This window comes from Populus nigra, chromosome 9 (assembly GCF_951802175.1).
Source record: "Populus nigra chromosome 9, ddPopNigr1.1, whole genome shotgun sequence".
In the NCBI taxonomy this organism is placed as follows: Eukaryota; Viridiplantae; Streptophyta; class Magnoliopsida; order Malpighiales; family Salicaceae; genus Populus; species Populus nigra.
Genome location: NC_084860.1, coordinates 4,739,321 through 4,759,423, shown reverse-complemented (window position 1 = coordinate 4,759,423; position 20,103 = coordinate 4,739,321). Strand labels below are relative to the sequence as shown.

The window sequence follows — 20,103 nt, the reverse complement described above, 5'->3', positions numbered from 1 at the left end:
GAAAGGGAAGAAAACGAAGAACACAGACACATTGTCTGTGAAGATGATGAAAATGCCGAGAGAGAAGAAGAAGAAGAAGCTAAGTTAAATGATCCTACGGTGTGTATGTTGCCAGTTGGAAGAATAGGTGAGCAGGTCAATCCTACGGCACGAACACGGTCAAGTGAACGAAGGGAGATGACAGATGGCGAAATAGATGCTAATCCAACGGTGAGAATTCAGTCTGATAGGGAGAGTGATCAGATGACATGTGGCGTACATCCAACGGCACAAAACATGGCAGATGGAGAGAATGAGCTGCTGACAAGTGGAGACAATCCAGCGGCTGACATGCAATCTGACGGGGAGAGTGGCCTGCTGACAAGTGGAAGAAGAGAAAGGGTCCTCCGGTTTGGACGCAAGATTATGTTACAGGGGAGGATTTATCTGAATATGAGTCCAATATGGCACTAATTATGTCTTCTGATCCCATTTATTTTGAAGATGCTGTGAAAGTTAAACACTAGAGACTTGCTATGGACAGTGAAATTAATGTCATAGAGAAGAACAATACCTGGACGCTCAACGAGTTGCCGGAGGGAGCAAAAAAAATTGGAGTCAAATGGGTCTACAAAACAAAGTACAACGAACATGGGGATGTTGATAAATACAAGGCAAGGCTAGTTGCCAAAGGGTACTCACAACAACACGGAATTGACTATACAGAAGTCTTTGCATCAGTGGCAAGGATGGATACAGTAAGGATGATTATTGCTCTCGCCGCTCAAAAAAACTTTATTGTTTATCAGTTGGATGTCAAATCAGCTTTTCTGCATGGGGAATTGTATGAAGATGTTTATGTTGATCAACCAAAAGGGTATGAAAAGAAGGGCAGCGAACATCTAGTTTACAAGCTGCATAAAGCGTTGTACGGGTTGAAACAAGCTCCAAGAGCTTGGTTCAGTCGAATCGAGGGTCATTTTGTCAATGAAGGCTTTCTACGGTGTGAAAGTGAGCAAACTTTATTCACAAAGAGAAGCAGGGAAGGAAAGATTATTATTGTAAGTGTTTACGTTGATGATCTAATATTTACTGGCGATGATACACATATGTTGTTTGAATTCAAAAACTCCATGATGAGGGAGTTTGACATGTCAGATTTGGGGAAGATGCTGTATTTCTTGGGAATCAAAGTATTACAGCATTCAGGTGGCACCTACATATGTCAGAAGAAATATGCACTAGAGGTGTTGAAGAGGTTTGGTATGATGGAATGCAATGCGGTGAAAAATCCAATAGTTCCCGGATGCAGAGTCAACAAAGATGAAGGCGGAGCTAAAGTAGATGAAACATATTATAAGCAGTTAGTGGGCAGCCTAATGTATCTCACAGCAACAAGACCAGACATGATGTTTGTTACTTGTCTCATCAGCAGATACATGGCCAAACCTACGGAACTTCATCTACAAGTAGCAAAAAGGGCACTTAGATATCTAAGAGGGACAATAAATTTTGGAATTTATTACAAGAAAATGGGAAGTGATGAACTACTCTCATTTACGGATAGTGATTATGCTGGAGATATAGAGGATAGAAAGAGTACAAGTGGATATGTTTTTTTGTTAAGCTCAGGAGCAGTCTCATGGAGTTCGAAGAAGCAACCAATAGTGACTCTTTCTACAACTGAAGCAGAATTTGTAGCAGCCGCAATGTGTGTATGTCAAGCTCTTTGGATAAAAAGAGTCTTGAAGGAATTGGGACACTCAAATAATGAGTGCACACAAGTGAAATGTGATAACAGCTCAACTATTAAATTGTCCAAAAATCCGGTGATGCATGGACGCAATAAGCATATCGATGTGAGATATCACTTTCTGAGAAATCTTACGAAAGAAGGTACAATTGCATTAGTTCATTGCGGAAGTCAGGATCAGGTGGCAGATTTAATTGTCGCGGGTGCGCGACGTCGAGACGATCGTCCACCCTCAAGCATGTATGGGGGGATATATATCTGGTAAATATAGGGGGACAAAGAATTCTTTGTCTCTTCGCAGTGAAAAAAATGGAATGGGAGTCGCCACCTAGTATTTTGGTCACTAGGAACCCTAACTGGTCTCAGAGATCGGGCACGGGGACTGGTTGCGTAAAGGGAAGGTATTAGCACCCCAAATACGCCCTACCTAAGGTAAGCTGCATTGTTTATTTGTCTGATAAAATTCAAGGTCTCGTTGTGTTTTCTAGTTGTTGGCCCGTCTATGGTTCAAGAAAAGTCCTCCTCAATAAGGAGGTCCTTATCTTATCGGATAAAACCTAACCGTTCTAACGTCTATGTATGTTGGTCCATCTATGGTTCAAGAAAAGCCCTCCTCAATAAGGAGGTCCTTATCTTATCGGGTAAAAAAAAAACCTAACTGTTCTAATGTCTAAAAAAAAACATTTTTAATATCGAGAATACGCTTTATAAATTCATAAATCCCATATAATAAAATAAAACAAAAAGATTTTTTAGAATTTTTGAAATATTGGCCTAGTTCTCATGGCTTGAATAAACTGGTTATTAAAGCCAAAATGCATGCTAATACATATATTGTTTTGAAATTTTCCTTGTTGTATGAAAAATATGATGTTATAATATTTATATATATATATATTGGAGAGACTAGGCCGTATGCATGAAAACAAAATATTTTTAAATTATTTTATTTTTTATGTCTTGACGAAAACCGGGTATTTTAATACTGGATTGGTATTCTTACGGTATAAAAATACAACCAAATGTTAATCCATTTTGATAAAAATATGCAGAAAAATCAAAAATATTTTTAAAGATATTTAGGAGATTTTTAGAAAGAAAAAGACATTTTTTTTTTGAAATCTTTGACGCTTTGACGAAAATCGGGTATTTTAATACTGGATTTGTATCTTTACAGTATAAAAATACAAACCAATATTAATCAAAATACAATAATAAAATTACAGAAAAATCACATCTTCTTTGAAATAATTTTTGAAGAATTTTTATTTTTTTTTATTTTTTTGGGCCGGACCCAGCTCGGCCCATGTGACTGGGCTAAACCCAGCAGGCCTTACCAGGTCACGAATTATATTTCACGTGAACAGTGAAATAGCATTTCACTGTTCACGTGAATTATATTTGGTATGAACAGTGAATTATATTTCACTGTTCAAGTGAATTATATTTCACTTGAACAGTAAAATGCGTGAAAACGGTCTGTGCACAGAGACGAGAAAGGGGACAAACCTGGTGGCGGAAACAATGTTGAAGACGACGGCGAACACTCCTAGTGATGCTGATGGCGGTGGTGAGGCAGCCGACGAGGTCTTTCGGTGGTTCTGACGGTGGTTCCAGGCGGCGACTTCTCCTCCTTTCTCCTCTGTTTCTGCTTTTCCTCTGTCTGTTGCTTCTTCTGCTTCTTCTCACGGTACAGGGCTGTTATCAATGACAGGGAGGGAGGCAGCAGCTGGTAGTGGCTCTAGGGTGGCGCTGGTGGCGGTTGCTGACCGGAGGATGGCCGGGAGGGTGGTCGGTGGCTGGAGAGCCCGATGACAGCAGCTGTTCTTTCTTCTTCTTCCCTGTGCAGAGGTGCCCACCTCTGGTTTTTTTTTTCTCTCTGTCACTATCTTTGTTTCATCTCCCTTGTCCCAAAGTCTTCTCTCCTTCTGGTCCGTTTTACTCCAGTTTCTCTCTTCTTTCTTTTCTCCTCTGTTTTTTTCGTTTCTCCTCCCTTCCCTCAGCGTTCTTGGCCTCTATTTATAGAGGCCAAGGGCGCTGCCTTTTACAGCTCTCATGGGAGCAGCCGGCTGGTCGGCCATTGGGCGCGACTGCCAAGGTTCGGTGGTTGGTGCGCGGTGGGTGGTCGACCATTGTGTTCGGTCGGTGGGCCGGCCAAAAATTCAAACCGAAAGGCATCCCTTTTTGCCTTCTTCCCCGCTGCATGTTCGGGGGGGAAGAAGAAAGATGAACAGTGTCGTTCAAAACAACACCGTTCTGCTCCTTTCCTTTTTTTTTTTTTTGACATGCATGAAACGGCGTCGTTTTGGAGAAAACGCGCCGTTTCATTTAAATATGGCGCCAGAACACGCCAAATTCCAAATCAGTCCTTAATCATCTTTTTTTCTTTCAATTGCATCCCTGCCAATTCGAACCCCGTCCCTATATTTGGCCCCGTTTTTCACTTTGGTCCTTGGCCTCTGAATTATGCAATTGAACCCTTAATTGATCAACAAACTTTCAATTTCTTCAATTTAGCCCTTGATTTAACCAAATCAACTCTCAAAAATTATAATTTGACCCCAGAACTTTAATTTCTTCCAATTAAAGCCTAAATTGACTTAAAAATCAATTTTTCTTGTAATCAAATCCCCTATAAATTCATTTAAAAATCCAATTAAGTCCATAAACATCCAAATTCAGGCTTTTTCTCTTCAAATTAAATTTTCTCTTTCAACAGGGCTCTCCTCCTTCAAGAATATACTGTCAAAAAATTCACTCCTTGCATTTCTGAACCTCCTTAATCAATTTTTTTCTGATTCTTTCTAAGCGCTCCCATCTCTTATTATTTTTCTAATTTTCCTCCGGCTATATATTTTTATTTTTGTGGGGGACCCAAAAATGGGTTACAACATTAATGACCAAGCCTTTAAAGCTTGATGCATTTCTAAAACTAAGAACACTGCTGGGAGTCCAAGGAATTACTGATGTAAACTAATTGCATACTGCAGTAAGTTTAAGGGAAGGAATGAAAGGGTTTATTTTTAGTATTTGAATAAGTCCATGAGTCCCTAGTCTTCAGGAAGATATACATGGTTAAGATTAAATTAAGGATTTTAGTTGCTTATTTTTCGTTATTTCATGCGCCACGTTACTGTGAACGTGAGCTATTTTTCAATCTTATTATTATTCATGTAAGGCTATTTATTAGCCATTTCCATTCAGTAAAAGCAATTCATTCAATTCAAATAATGTGCACTTTTGTTCTTATTCTTTACAGCTTGTATTTATAATCGTCCCTGGGGCTTCAAGGTGCCGTGACAAACATAGCTTTCGGAGTCCTGAGAGTTCTGATACAATTTTACTTGAAATTGGAAAAAATCCTTCTAAATTGAGCATCCAAAAAACAACCAATTTGGATTAGCTAAAAAGAAGTGAAAAGATATGCAACACTCATGAGAGTCAAATTTATGAGAAAAAAAAATTAAATGGAAACAGCGAAGCAAATTACAAAACCATTATATAATCTTATTAATTTATTAAATCCCAAAATGTACGTAGGTACCAGCTGATCACCACGCAGTCAACGAGCACTACTAGTGTACTAGCTAGTTGTGATTACAAAATTTATCAAGAGATTCTGATTAATTGTATATCGATGAAACCAAAGCTTTGCCTTATCCTAACATAAGAAGGAATAGGTAAATAGTGAACGATCACGTTCTAAAATAAAAACTGTGTACACACATGCACAATAGTGAACGATCAATTTCTAAAATAAAAAAACAAACAAACAATATTCACATGATGTACTAAAGTACTATAAAACTCTAACTCCTAGAATATTGCATAATAAAATATTTTATGAATTATTAATGAGTTTGATGATAAAAAAATATATATCAATAAATTTACAAACGAACAACGGACACTAAAAAAATTTTATCTGTTTTATTTTGTCGGTATATCCATAGGTAAATATAAGTTATCACCGACAGAATACCATTTGTAATTCATTTGGTGTGTTAACAGCAGCAGTAACATTTGTAGTAATTCTTTTCTAATTCTCTGGAATATACCGACAGTCTAGTTTCGTTGATGATCCCATCAGTAATAGTGACATTTATAGTAATTGTTTTCCAGCTCCCTAGAATATACGGAGTTGTGCCATTAGAAACCTTGTCAGTAATATTTTTAAAATATTTTTAAAAAATATATTGAACAGAAGTAAAAAAATTATAACTTAAAAAACTGTTGAAATCCAACTTACCACGAGCTTTTGAGTTCGATTATTCATGAGTTGTTACACTATTTTCTGATGGTTCTTATTTCGCATATGGGTTTCAATAAAAAACTTTATTGGTCATGGATTACGCCCAAACATCATAGCCTGTAAAAAAAAGCTATTGTTAGTTAAATATTTTCTTGTAATACAACAATTTTTTTTTTAAATCTAAATAGAATCTTTCCATCCGCAAAATAAACAAAATGGATTTTGTAGTGTGTGTAGTAATGGAACTATGAATCTCTTTGGTCTGGTTCTCTGAACTAGACTATGACCACCATAAGAAATGTCCAGATGTCACGTGCTGAATATAAGCATCCTATACACCCTTCGAGACACATGGAAGTATAAAATTCCTTTATAAGGCCATATCTTCTTAGCTTGGAAAACCTTTATTTGTTATATATATATTTCTTTGATTTTTTTATGGGCCTTAGACAAAAAATCATGCAACCTGATTTGTAGAAAAATAATTATCGAATAAGATTATAAAAAAAATAATTTTTCATATATGCTTCAACCAAGAACTAACGTATATGTAGGAAAATCATTTATAGTCCACATTAAAGTTGTCTACATCTGAAAATTATATTTTCTTGAGACATCATATATAAGTCAAAGTCCTAAATGACCAGTATTGATTCAACTCATCAATCAAATGTCAAAGATAAACATCAATATTCTAACCCGGACTCTTACGACCGGGTATAACCATAAATAAAAACATGAACTCTGGTCTCATACACGTCCATGGTGGCAAGTTGTAAACTGTACGTGTCATCGACCAACAAGAATAAGGTAAAGCAAATGATCCGAATAGATTGAATCTATTATTACATAACCCAACATGTACGTTCTACGGTTTCATTAAAAACTGATGATGCAACCTATTAAACTACTTTTAGGCTTCACCATTAGAAGGGTGCACCATGACTCCATCCACTATACCATGTGAATGATGCCATGTTATATGCTCAACAGCCTTTGGAGACATAAATAACATTTACAGTTTAGGAGTAATTGAGAAGTGTCTTAGTTTTTTTATGTGTAACAAGAGTCATTTCCTACTAGTTTTGGGTTTATACCAAGCATACCCACAGGTTCTACACTCGATCAAATCTGTATTTTCATTGGAGTACAACATGTAGAAGTTTGAACACATGTTAATTTTTTAATATCCTAGGCCAAGGGGTTTCATCATGGATTTAACATCATAAAATTTATTTTTCAGCTTATTTCATTCAGGTAAAATGTTACTAATCCATTCGATGATTCTATTGTAACTAGCCTCACTCTGCCTATGATCTGACTTGATAGTGAACAATTATGCAACAATCAATAATTTACTATGATTTGTGCATCCACCCCATAATGGTTTGTCAGAATCTTTTAAAACTTCAAAAAACCTAGTTGAATATGCATTTGGTTCTTCATTTACAATTGAACATTCACTTACATAACCCTGATTCATTCCTATTGCATTTATAATCATACTCCTATAATAATAATTATTATTATCATCTACAATTCTATGAACATTGCTAGAGTTAGAAGTTAACCCAACCATTCTTTTATCATGGTCTCATAAAGAACACAGAGTTCTCCGTTTGCGAACCAACACAAGTATTTTTTTCATGAATCATTTTTGTAAAATAAGCTATAAAATAAGTAAACACACAAACAAACTACATATACTACATAAAAATACCAAAAACTTAGCATAAGAAAAATAGGTTACAAAAAAAATGGATTGGTTTGTTTACTTATTGTGACGAATCTTAAAAAATAAATTGAATCAGAACAGGGATACTGACAAACTAATTGTTAGGGTGACCAGATTTGTGATGATGGAAACTTGATTTGTGACAAAATAAGGGGGGAATAATGTTATTTTCTACAAGAAAAAAAAAAGAAAGAAGAAGAAGAAATGAGGGAGGGGGAAAGAGGGGGTTGTTTGACAAGTTATAACTTAAATATTACCGATGAAAATTAATGACAATTAGTTTTCATCAATAATTTCATATGTAATATTGACATTTCATATTTTTCAACAGAAATAACGAGGGAATACCTACTTAATTTTTTTTCATTCCTTGATTTCAACTTGTAATTTTTAGTATTCACCAAAGAAAATGTTTTCATCGATGAATATTGATGGAAATAGCGACGTCATATTCCATCAGTAAATTTCACTATAATTTACTGATATTATATTGATATTATTTTTTCTGTTGATATTTCTATTTGTATTTGATAATTTTCAATAGTGACTATGAATAACACAAACAATAAATAGGAAAGGGGAGGAAGGAAATTAAATTAGAAAAAAAATTCCATTGCATCATATAATTAATTACTTGTAAAAAAGGAAGAAGATATGAAGTAAATTACCAAACAGAAAAGACTTCATAAACCAACAATCATATAACAACAACTGTTGTTGGAATGATGATTCCAAGATAATCCATTATCATTATAAAAAAAGAGGAGCTTCAAGCGTCCTATGCTATCTCAATGAATAGAATGACCATGTGCAGTCCTGAACTCCTTCCAGGGTTCAGGTTTCATCCAACAGACCAGGAGCTTATCATTCATTATCTGAGAAAGAAAGTCTCACCTTCGAATCTGGAAGTCGTTATAATAGCAGACGTGGATATCTACAAATTCAATCCATGGGAACTTCCAGGTGCTTAATTCATTCTTCTCAACCAAAATATGTTTTTATGTCTTTCAAGTAGGGTATTGTTCATAATTTCAATGGAAAGATGTGGATTTTCTTGCTGCTTTGGTACCAAAAAAAATTGCTTTTCTGATATCCTAGTTTGGGATATCTTGAAGCATCATTCTCTTTGCCACTGTTGTTCTGCTTTCCTGTGCAGGAAAAGCCTTGTTTGGGGAGAGCGAGTGGTTTTTCTTTAGCCCAAGAGACAGGAAATACCCCAATGGTGCTCGTCCAAACAGGGCAGCTGGATCAGGTTACTGGAAAGCAACCGGAACCGTCAAGCCAATCCTCACCTCCAATGGATCACAGTGCCTTGGGGTGAAGAAAGCTCTTGTTTTTTACAAGGGCCGGCCTCCAAAAGCCATAAAAACGAGTTGGTTGATGCTTGAGTACCGCCTTCTTGATGACCCCCACGATCTGCATAGGCTCAGGGGATCGATGTGAGTAAGTCTTTTAAGCTGTTCTTTTCGATAAAAGCCTGTAAAAAGAAACAGAGATATGTTGATCGTGAGAGTAGGATGTAGAAACAGTATCATACAGACGTACATGGAACAGTATAATATATCTGCTTCTACGTAAGATGAAACTTCTTGTTTCACGGGGGAAATTTTTTTAATGAAAACAAGGAACTGGTTAATGAACAAAAGCTGAAAGGCCCAAGTTAAAGAACTAAGCAAGTAAGATCCCTGAAAAGGTCTTGCTCATTATGAGAAATGGAAATTGATTTTTCTATCCTAACAATGGCAACAAGATTACTCCATTACCATCGATATGTAGAAGCCTATTTACCAGTCATTTCTTACCTTCCGTGGAGCTGCTGTTCATTGAAAGTTGAATCTAATGATAACAGCTTCTATTATTCATCCGTATTTTAAAAATATTCGCTTTTATAACAAAACTCTCTTCGACTGACTGTGGAGTCTTCTTCTATATATATCCTAGTTGGATGATTGGGTTTTATGCCGGGTTCGCCACAAAAGCAACACTCGACCACAAAATGGAGACGATCATCGCAGCAATTTTAGCAGCTTCTCTCCATTTACTAGCTTGAGGTGCTTACAAGGTCAAGAAATATTCAAGAAGAGCAAAACCCTTAAAGACTATTATTATGATCTTCAGCCATGTCTTATGGCTCCTGCAGAAAGTGAAGAGGCAGATGAGCAAGGACAAGTGGAGTTCCAAGAAGTATCTCCAGAATACTCAATCACAGGTTCGGATTCAAGTTCTCAACCAACAATGGTTTCCACTGTCAAAGAGAAACTTGAATATATCAAGAAGATACTCTCCATTGGAGCTCTGGAAGAACTAGTGCCAACAACTCCAAAGAAGAGGCTGCATGTATCCTCTTCAAATAATGCAAAAAATGCATACATCTTCGACGAGCTTCCTTCACCACCAAAAAAGAGGCTGCACATATTCTCTTCAAATAAAGCAGAAAATGAATGCATTTTTGAAGTTTCTTCTCCTACTCTTTCAGCCTCATCTCAGCAGAGCTTTCACGGCTCTTGAAATAAATTTATCATCCAAGGCTCGTGGCCATGGTGATCAATATTATATATCTATCTATCAAGCTCTCTCTCTCTCTCTCTATATATATATATATATATGAAAGGTGAAACCACTTGTATAATAAATACTAGTATTGCTTGGAATTAGAATGCTATGGATTTATGCTAAGTGGATCATGTCTGCTTTCTACTTTTTTAAAATGTCAAGGTAATTTCTTTTCTATTACTAAATCTTCCCAGCACAACAAGATGATTAATAGTTTCACAAAAGAAAAGTTGAGATAATTTTTCCATTCAATATATAAACTGCATAGATACATACAATAACTCGGTAATTAAGTACCGTATAAACAAATCGTAACTTACCTTGAAACTTTTTTTTCTTCAAATGATCAACATATTTCTACGACACCTGCAATCCACAATAAATCTTCTAGTATTGTTAAATTCAGATCTGTATGCTTACCCATGATTAAATATTTCAGGGATGATTATCATTGTTTTTTCAACGTGAAAATAACATGAATGATATTCATGTACAGTAAAAGCTAGAAATAAATGGTATATCACCGTTTTTTTTTTTTTTTGAATTCCTCTCTGTGAGTCGTTGACACCAAAAACTTGTATAAATTAATCAACGTTATTATTTGCTTTAGGGATGGTAATAATGCAGATAAATTCATCTGCATAAATTAATCCATTTCATGTATCTTTTGCATGGGAAGTTCGATATGTTTCAAAGGAATCTTAGGGAAAAAAAATTAATGTTATCAGTGTTTCAAACTCCATTTAAGGCACGTAAATTCGGAGTGGAAGCCGATGAGAACCATACCAACACTCAAAACCACCCAGAAATTATTATGAACTCGACACATTCAAGGAAACACTATTAGATTCAAAACTTAGATATATTGTTCAAAAAAGCATTAAGACTTGTTCGTGCACTGAAGAATGTGAAATGTTCTTTATTTGTTGATCCATGAATAAAAAGGATTCAGCGATCCAGTAGCATTGTGAAGTATCAGGAAAGAGGAAAGCTCCAGATGATGACTCTTCGCCTCTAGCTTAGCAGACCCTGTTCATGGTCGTCGATATATTGATGATTTTGAGGAAATTGAGGTTGTAATAATTAATGGTAGGTAAACTATGTATTGTGCTACACAAGATATACTGGTGTGGACCTTTTCCCCTAGAAATCGAAAATTCGTTGCCTTGTTTTCTCTCCTTTGTCACTGGTGGCGATGGGTTGCGGTTGCGATGGGTTGCGGTTTTGTGATCCCGACCCGAGTTCCTAGACTGCCGGACAAAACATCTCTTCATTTAATAGTGTAGTGAAGGACATATCCCCCGCCCACGACGACCCGAGACGGGGGATTTTTTCCTAGGTTATACATAAAATAACCCCAAAGTAAAAACAAAATTTATTTATAAATTATAAAATAGACTCTAAACTTAATTATATTCAGAAGATTATAAAAATATTTTATGAATCATAAAATAAAAATTTACACATTACATTAAAAAAAATAATATTACACATAAAAATAAAAAATAAAAAGTTAAAAGGGGTTGAGTGATAGACATGTGAAACCCACACCTATCCCCGAACCTAATCTTGATTAAATCAGATAAAAAATTGATGCAACTAAATTAAATGACACTGAATTTCTAATATATTAGAATATGTTTGATATTATGGTAGCTTTTGTGATTGTGGTTTGAAAATTTTTTTTTTATAAAAAGTACTTTTAGTTGAGGTTAATTTGATATTTATGTATGTTTGGTTAAAACTGTGGTTGAAATTGAGGTTGAACAAAAAGTAATTTAATGTGTTTGGTTAAGAATGCTTTTGAAATTGAGGTTATAAAAATATTTAAAAATATATATATTAATATTGATGGTTTTTAATTTAAATATTGTAGATTTAACTATTACTATTACATCATGAAATAAATAATAATTTATATAAAATATTTTTTATTTTTTCATTAAACTATCTACAATTCCATCACGTATGAAATACATCCGATAAGGACTACAGTTTTTTTGGTTTTGTTAAGAGCGCAACAACATCAAGTAAAATATAATAGGGAACAAAATTGGGATTGCGATCAAATTCTGCAAATGCTACGTCATCAAATTTATGTAGTGTCATTGAAAAATGTTTAACACTAGTTTTTCAAATAAAACACAATTAAAAATAAAAAATAATTTTTTTATTTTACTAGGTCGGATCTGGTTCAATGTATTTTTAGCTTTGAACCGGACCCGGTTCGGCCGGAACGGTGGAGAATGTCTCCACTGTTCATGTGATTCCTCCGCGCAAGAAATAGCAAAGAGCTGTTTTCTTGTGCTTTTGGTAAACCTGCGGCACAGCCACAGTTTATGGTGGATCCTACCAGTAAAAAATTATGTTTTTTTCTTAACCAAACAACAATATCTATGGCTGCAGGTGAACCTCACCCGCAGCCACAATACCAAACGGCCACTAAGTGAACTTGTTAACCCCTCATCTTTTAAGAAATCTAGCCACTATTAGTCTTCTTCTCCAAAAGCCTTGAAAAAAAGCTTGGTTTTGCCACCACCTTGCAGAGCTTGTTTCTCCCCTCATCTCTTCCCCCAAACAAAACAAGAAACATAACCCCTCACACCCTGCATTTTGTACTCCTACCTAGACAAAACAAAAGCTTTTTTTTATAGCCTTGAAGGCATTGCTACAAGAGGTCAAAACCCATACCCCAACTAGTCGTATTTGCTAGAAACTAATAAAACCCAGCCAATGCACTCCCTTTGTTAACTCTCAAATGTTGCAAAGGTTGATCCTCAACCTCAATGGATGGATGAGATTCATTCTTCAACATCAAAGGGTGAGGATTGTCAAGCTTATAGTCTCTAGATGATTCTCATTGCCCTTTAAAAACCCTTACCAAAGGCTATTGAAGGGGAGGAGAAACCTAGAAAACACATACCCTTATATACCAAACCCGAAAACCCTTAGCCAAACCATTAACCAACCAAGAAAAATAATATAAAACCTTTCATAATACACCATTAGAAGTCCAAAGTTGGTTTAGAAATCCCTAGTGAAGAGGTATTTTTCTATACAAGTATGTTTCCAACTTTGAGAAGGGGGTGAAACTCAATGAGCATACCCACTCCTATTTCTTCTGCTTATTAAATGTTTGTATTAAATATTTATTATGCATTCCCCTTTTAACTTCTTGTTAGTTTTGATGTAATTAGTGTTTTATTTGATCTTTTTTTAGATGATTAGTTATAATATGATTTAGTATATGTATGTTTTGTTTAAGGCTTGGTTTGATGTTTAAGATTGTTTATTGGAGTGTTAAATGGCAATTTGAGACACATTTTAGCATGTTTTAATGGTTCAAGATGTTTAATAAAGTTTTAGGGTAGAATATGTTAAAAGATATTTTTATATATATTAGGTCATTGTTAGTGGCTAATTGGGTTTGCTTAAGTCAAATGCATGTTGTTTATGGTTAAAAATGTAAAAAATAGCCAACGTAACAATGTTGAAATGTGTTTTTGGTTGTTGGAGGTAGTATAGACTTTGCTTACTGTTTTGCTTTTGCTTTTGCTTTTTTGTTTCTTGTTGTTTTAATGGATCAAACAAGTTGTGTTGAGCATACTTAAGTTATGGTTGCTAAGTTTAGGTTATTTTCTAGCTTCTTAAGGTTTGTTTCGGGTTGAACTATTGTTGGGCAATTTTGGGTTTTTCTGGGTTTCTAGGTTGATATTCATCGGATAAACATTATCTTAGGTCCTTGATTTTCATGCCTTTTTTATCGATTGTTGGCTCTTAGACATGCATTTTAGCTTATTGATCATTAATTTAGGATCCAAAGGGTTTAAAAACACCAACATCATAGCATTTGATGTTTGGTTCTTTTATTTTATTCTTCATAAAAAATCAAATAGTCATGATATTAGGATGAATATCGTGTTTATACAACCCCAAAATCTTGTTTGAATGTTGTTTTTACATGTCTCGGTACCCTCAATTTTATGAGATATGGTCTGAAATGATATTCATGTTGTTAGGTTCTTCAACGTGTTCCCTGTGTTCTTCATAAATTTCCAGCAAAAATCTCTTGTTTGATTTTCATTTGTTTTGTTTCCTATAATTCTAGGCTTAGGCCTCGAGCCATTAAGCCCAGCCCATCCCAGCCATAAGGGCGTGTTTGGCATGCATGAGTTTTACCAAAGAAAAAAAATGATTTTTCTTATTCTTAAGGCGTCTTTTCCAAACATAGCCTTACGATATTTTTTATGCCTCTGATTTTTTAATAAGGGCGTGTTTGGCAAATATGCTATACTATTTTCTTTTAACACTAGTTTGTCTCTTATTTTCTTGTTTTGCCAAACAAGCTCCAAATAATTTCCAATCAAATTATGAAAAGAAAAAATCAAGGATCATTTTAAAATTATTTATGGTCCCTTGTATGTTTTTTCAACACTTTTGCTTAATAACGGGGTTGTAGACTTACACTATAAGATATTGATTTAACATTAAAAATGCTTGCTTTTCTTCAAAATTTTGAAAAAAAATATTAAAAAATAAAAAAATTCCTTATTTAAAAAATACAAAAATATAATTTTTTTGTGTGCATACAGCCAGATTCTAAAAATTTTTCACGCATATTTAAAACAAAAATAATAATTACATTTTGATCATGCTTTGAAAAAAATACAAAATTTTGTATCATAACGAGTGTATGATTATTTATTAGAATTTGACCAAAATTTTAAAAATTCCACAAAAATTCATTTGTTTTATTAATATTTGGGGTATTAATTTTATGATGCAATGCATATTCCCAGTATCAAATGAATTAATAAAGATAAATGCTAGGAATTAACTGTAGACTTTAATATGTGGGGTATAAAGTTACATTGTAAAGTATATATCTAGGTATTAAAGATACAAAGTAGAAATAAATACAACATTGAAATTTAGGCTTTAGAACTATTAAGTTTTAGCTTGATAAGGTAGAGACCTTCTTAGTGAGGAGGATCTATCTTGAACATTAGACAGACCAATTAATAGAAACATGACATAGAAAAACAATCGATCAACAATGCAGCTTATCATAGATAGGCAATATGGGTGATGCGTCTTCCTCATGCATAATTAATCCCCTTACCCAGACTCTTGCATTCCAATAGGTTTTATAGTGACCATAATAATAGGTGGTTGCTCCTTCAAAATCATGATTTTATGATTAACCCCAATACATATCAAAACCCCCTTGATCCAGGAAGCAGATTCATCATTCAACGTTGTGCATGTCACGACAACACATGCATTGTTTTGGCCATAATAACCAATACTCTCACATATTCATAATTGTCATAATAGCCCATAAATACATATATTTATGGCTTCCATAGCAGCCTGCATCCACATTGTCATAATGTCTCCTTAATATACACATTTATGGTTGTTATAACATCCCACATTCATGAACATCCGGGCTGTCATAATAGCCTCTATTTTCACACATTCAGGCTGTCATAATAGCCTTAAATTCCCATATTTGGGATGTCATGATAGCCTTTATTTTTATGAATTCAAGTTGTTATAAAACTCATGTTTTCACATTCACATGGTTGTTATAACAACCCATATATGCTCATCCTAGAAGCTTATATTGTTGACCTTTAGGTCACATATTAATATTGTATGTATTTTGATGATAACAATTAAATAGAAATGGACTAATAATATGCTTGGATGAGATTAAGTTTAAATAGGTTTATATGAAAATTACATCAACAAGCATAAGGTATTAAATGAAAAAATCAATCAACAAGTCCAAGATGCAAAGTAAGTAAAGATTTAGTTTTTTAAGTGTTCATTTTAGTGCTTAGATGTAAATATTTATATCATACTTGATAACACAAATTAAAATGAATGCACACACTTCACTTTGCATGCATTTAAAAATAATTGATAAAATAGTTCTACGAATTCACCAAAATTAAAACTGATAAATTTAGAATTCTACATGAATCGGTCGATCATTTGATGATACCAAATGAATCAGTCGACCACTTGTTTATAGGTGATGAAAACCTGAAAATTTACAAGAACAAGTTGACCGATTAGCTTGACCACTATGAATCGATCGATCATTTGAGTGGTTAAAGGAACAGTAATGGCTATAAAATAGATAGTTTTTGCTATATATATAGCTTGTCTAATAACAAAATTAGCAACTGAAATTGAATATATCTCATACACAAATTATTGTAATAGTCAAACAACTTCAAATCATCAATCCTATTTTAAGGGAGAAACTGCTTGTTTGTTGTTGTGTTTTAAGTTGCTACATCATCTCACATATTTGTTTGTTAGCATTCCAATGCATGTTTTTATTATTTAGATAAATTTTTGCTTTTTTTTAGACTAATATAATTTTAAAATCACGTTGGTGGGTTTTTTACCCTATTTTATCTTGTTTTTGAGTTTTTGGACTTTTGAATCGGTGATGGCTTTAAAAGTCTCGCCTAAATATATTGTTACTTTTAACTATTGCCAACTCATTTTCAAAATGTGTTCAAGCATATTTTGATTCTAAAGTCTCATTTTTATTTTTTATATATAATTTTGCTTCAATTAATATGCTTTAAAAATGGGTTTTTGACCGTATTTTGTCTTGTTTTTTAGTTTTTGAACTTTTGAATCGATGATGGCTTTAAAAGTTTCATCTACATATATTGTTACTTATAGTTGTTGCCAACTCATTTTCAAAATGTGTTTAAGCATATTTTGATTCTAAAATCTCATTTTTATTCTTTGTATTTAATTTTGCTTTATTAATATGCTTCAAAAATGATTTTTAATCAAGGCCAACATCAAAGTTTTGTTTTAAATATTAATATTTACTTTTTATGAATGTTAGTTTGGTGGTAAGTATTTAAGTTGTAACTAATCAAATCCTATAAATTATAATTTGATCCTATTAACATAAATGTCATATTATTGAATAAATAAAAATAATATCACATCATTAAAAAAAAAAAACTCTCTCTTTAAACATACACTTTATATCAATAGATTTTTTTTCTCTCCATCAATTTTCTCTATGTCAACAAACTCTTCTTGTTGATGTAAAAATGTTATGGGTGTTTTGATTTTATGTACAAACCATATAAAGAAGGAATAACTATCAATGAATTTGAATTAGATAAAAAAATTTGACCAAGAAAAATAAGTTTTGACTAGTTTAGCATTTTGTTTTTGTATAAAGTATGAAAAACCAAGAATTCGAATCAAAGTGATAAACTTTTATTGGTTTTCTTATTGATTAATAAAAAGAATGAATTAGGAGTTAGATTTAATAAAGAGAGTTACCATTGAAACTTTTTTTTTACTGTGACTTTTTTGTTAGTTTTTAAATCTCTTAATTAAGATCAGGTAAATAACTTGATAATTTGTATTTATAAGATTCAAAGTTCAATGGACATTAAAGAAGTTTGTGTTATTTTTTTTTTCAATCTTTTTTTCTCTTTTTTGTAAAAGGTGGAAAGAAAGGAAGTTTTTTTTTTCCTACTCTTTGGAAGAGATGGAGTCTTGAAGAGAAAGATTATATTAAAAATAGAGAGAAAAGGTGTGATGAGTGAGAGAGAGAGAGAGAGAGAGAGAGTATGTGTTTTTTTCCATGATGTGACATTGTTTTAAGTTTTTAATTTTTAATTACGTGACACCTATTTTAATGAGACCAAATTGTATTTTATAGTATTTGACTACTTAGAACTTGAATATTATAAAGTTTATTTGAATCTTACTCTCACTATTAACAAGAAAATTAAAAAATATTTAATAGATTTTAAATTAAAAGTATTATTTTAGTTAGAGATTGAATAAAAAATATTTATTGCATTTTAAATATTATTAAAAAAATAGTTAGAGCTTGATTATAATGTTTAAGTTGGTTTTTTTGTATGAGAGATTTTATTTTAGGATTTTTTTAATATAAAAGTATCTAATGGATTTTAAAATAAAAACATTTAACAAGAAAATGTATACATAATATTATATTTATATGGTGTATACAATTATATTTTATAACACACACACACACACACACCCATATGGAAAATTAAAAAGAAACTAAAAGAGCCAATGATTTTTTTTGTACACATAATGTGGATTGTAATAATGTTGCATAATTTATTTATTTTTGGTCACTTAATCTTTTTTTCCAACTTGATCATTTCACATTGAGTTGATATGGAATTGGATTTAATGATTTGTTTTGATTATCTTGATGTTTGGTTACTGTGATGTTGAGAAAAAAAATTCAAAACTCGGTTAATGCTTGATTTGATAAAATAAAACTCAATTTTATTGATTCAAAGTAATTGAAGCTTTAAAGACTGAATTTGAAACTGACAAATGTTTAGCCTTTTTTTTTTGTCAAATTAGGGACTAAATATTCAGGCCGTTTTTTCAACCCTTTTTTATTACTTAACTCTTTTTTTTTATCCTTTCACATATTGTTGATGTGGTATTGGACTTAGTAACTTGTTTCTTTTAGCTTGGTTTTGGATTCTCGCAATGTCAAGAAAACATTTAGGGTGTTTGGGTTAATGTTCAATTTGGTAAAATAAAATATAATTTTATTGATTTGATATAATTAAATATTTAAAGACCAAATTTGAAATTGAAACAAATGTTCAACTCTTTTTTTTACCAAACCAGGGACTAAAATGAAGAAATGGATGGCATGTGTAACACACATGCTAGCATGTGAAAGAGGTCAATGCATTGTAGTGGAATGTACAACTTCCTCATGAGGTGGCCTTCCTTGTTATTGTTGGAATCGTCTTGATAGAGACTTCCTCATGAGGTTGTGTGTGACAATGAACTGAGTCCAGTGTGACTCCAATTATCCATTCTTCTTTTCTTTCCTCTCCTCCCTCTTTTCCTTCTGATCTTCTCAGTTTTTATGTCTAGCCCTTTCTAAAATAGCATAGTGGCAAGTCAATTTTTGTCAAATTTGATCACATTCTTTTAATTGCTATTTTTAGTAACAATTACAGTTCAGTTTTGTAAAATTAATGCTTGATAAACCAGTAAATGTTGTTTGAAATTATAAACACACAAGACAATGCAAGGTGAAAGAGATAATATATAAAAACAATAATGAAAATGCAACATAGAAGGAAGACATAATCAATTGTTGATTGCAATAATTACCTGTTATGTTTTTTTTTATTATTTAAAATTTTTTTAGTCACTTTTTTTTTTCAATATCCTTTCATGTTGAGTTGATTTATGAGTGAACTTGATGATTTGTTTTTGTTGGCTTGATATAGAGTTCTCTTGATGTCAATAATAAGTTTAGATATAGATTTAATGCTCGATTTAGTAAGATAAAATTCAATTTTATTGATTCAAAACAATCAAAACTTTAAAGATCAAATTTGAAACTAGAATAAATATTCAACCCCTTTTTTCTCCATTATGCATGGAGCACATTTCCCTTTTATTTTAGTCCATAAAGTTTTTGTTTTGTTTTTGGTCCCTTTTTTCTTAAGGTTTTCACATTTTTTAAAATCATTTTGTTAACATTTTAATCCCTAAATTTAAGTGATTAGAAGAAGGGTTTATGAAATAGGGGAGAAGATATGAGGTTAGTTGATTACTTATAATCCAACCACTAAGAACACTTCTTCTTTTTTTTTCTATGTCAGCAAGTTTGATTTAGCAAAAGAAGTTCCATTATAGTGTTTTTAACCCCATATCTTGGCACAAAAGGTAGATCAAGCCTTCAAATGTTTTTTTGAATTAGGTTAGTTTTTCAATTTTTAGGAGATTGAAGATTGATTTTAGCTTATTAACAAG

The 20,103-nt window shown here is 32.8% G+C and overlaps 1 pseudogene; it reads left to right on the top strand.

The window, feature by feature from the left end:
- Window positions 1-1,302: 1,302 nt before the first annotated feature.
- Window positions 1,303-10,227, top strand: LOC133703670 (NAC domain-containing protein 72-like; annotated as a pseudogene).
- The last annotated feature ends 9,876 nt before the right edge of the window (window positions 10,228-20,103 follow it).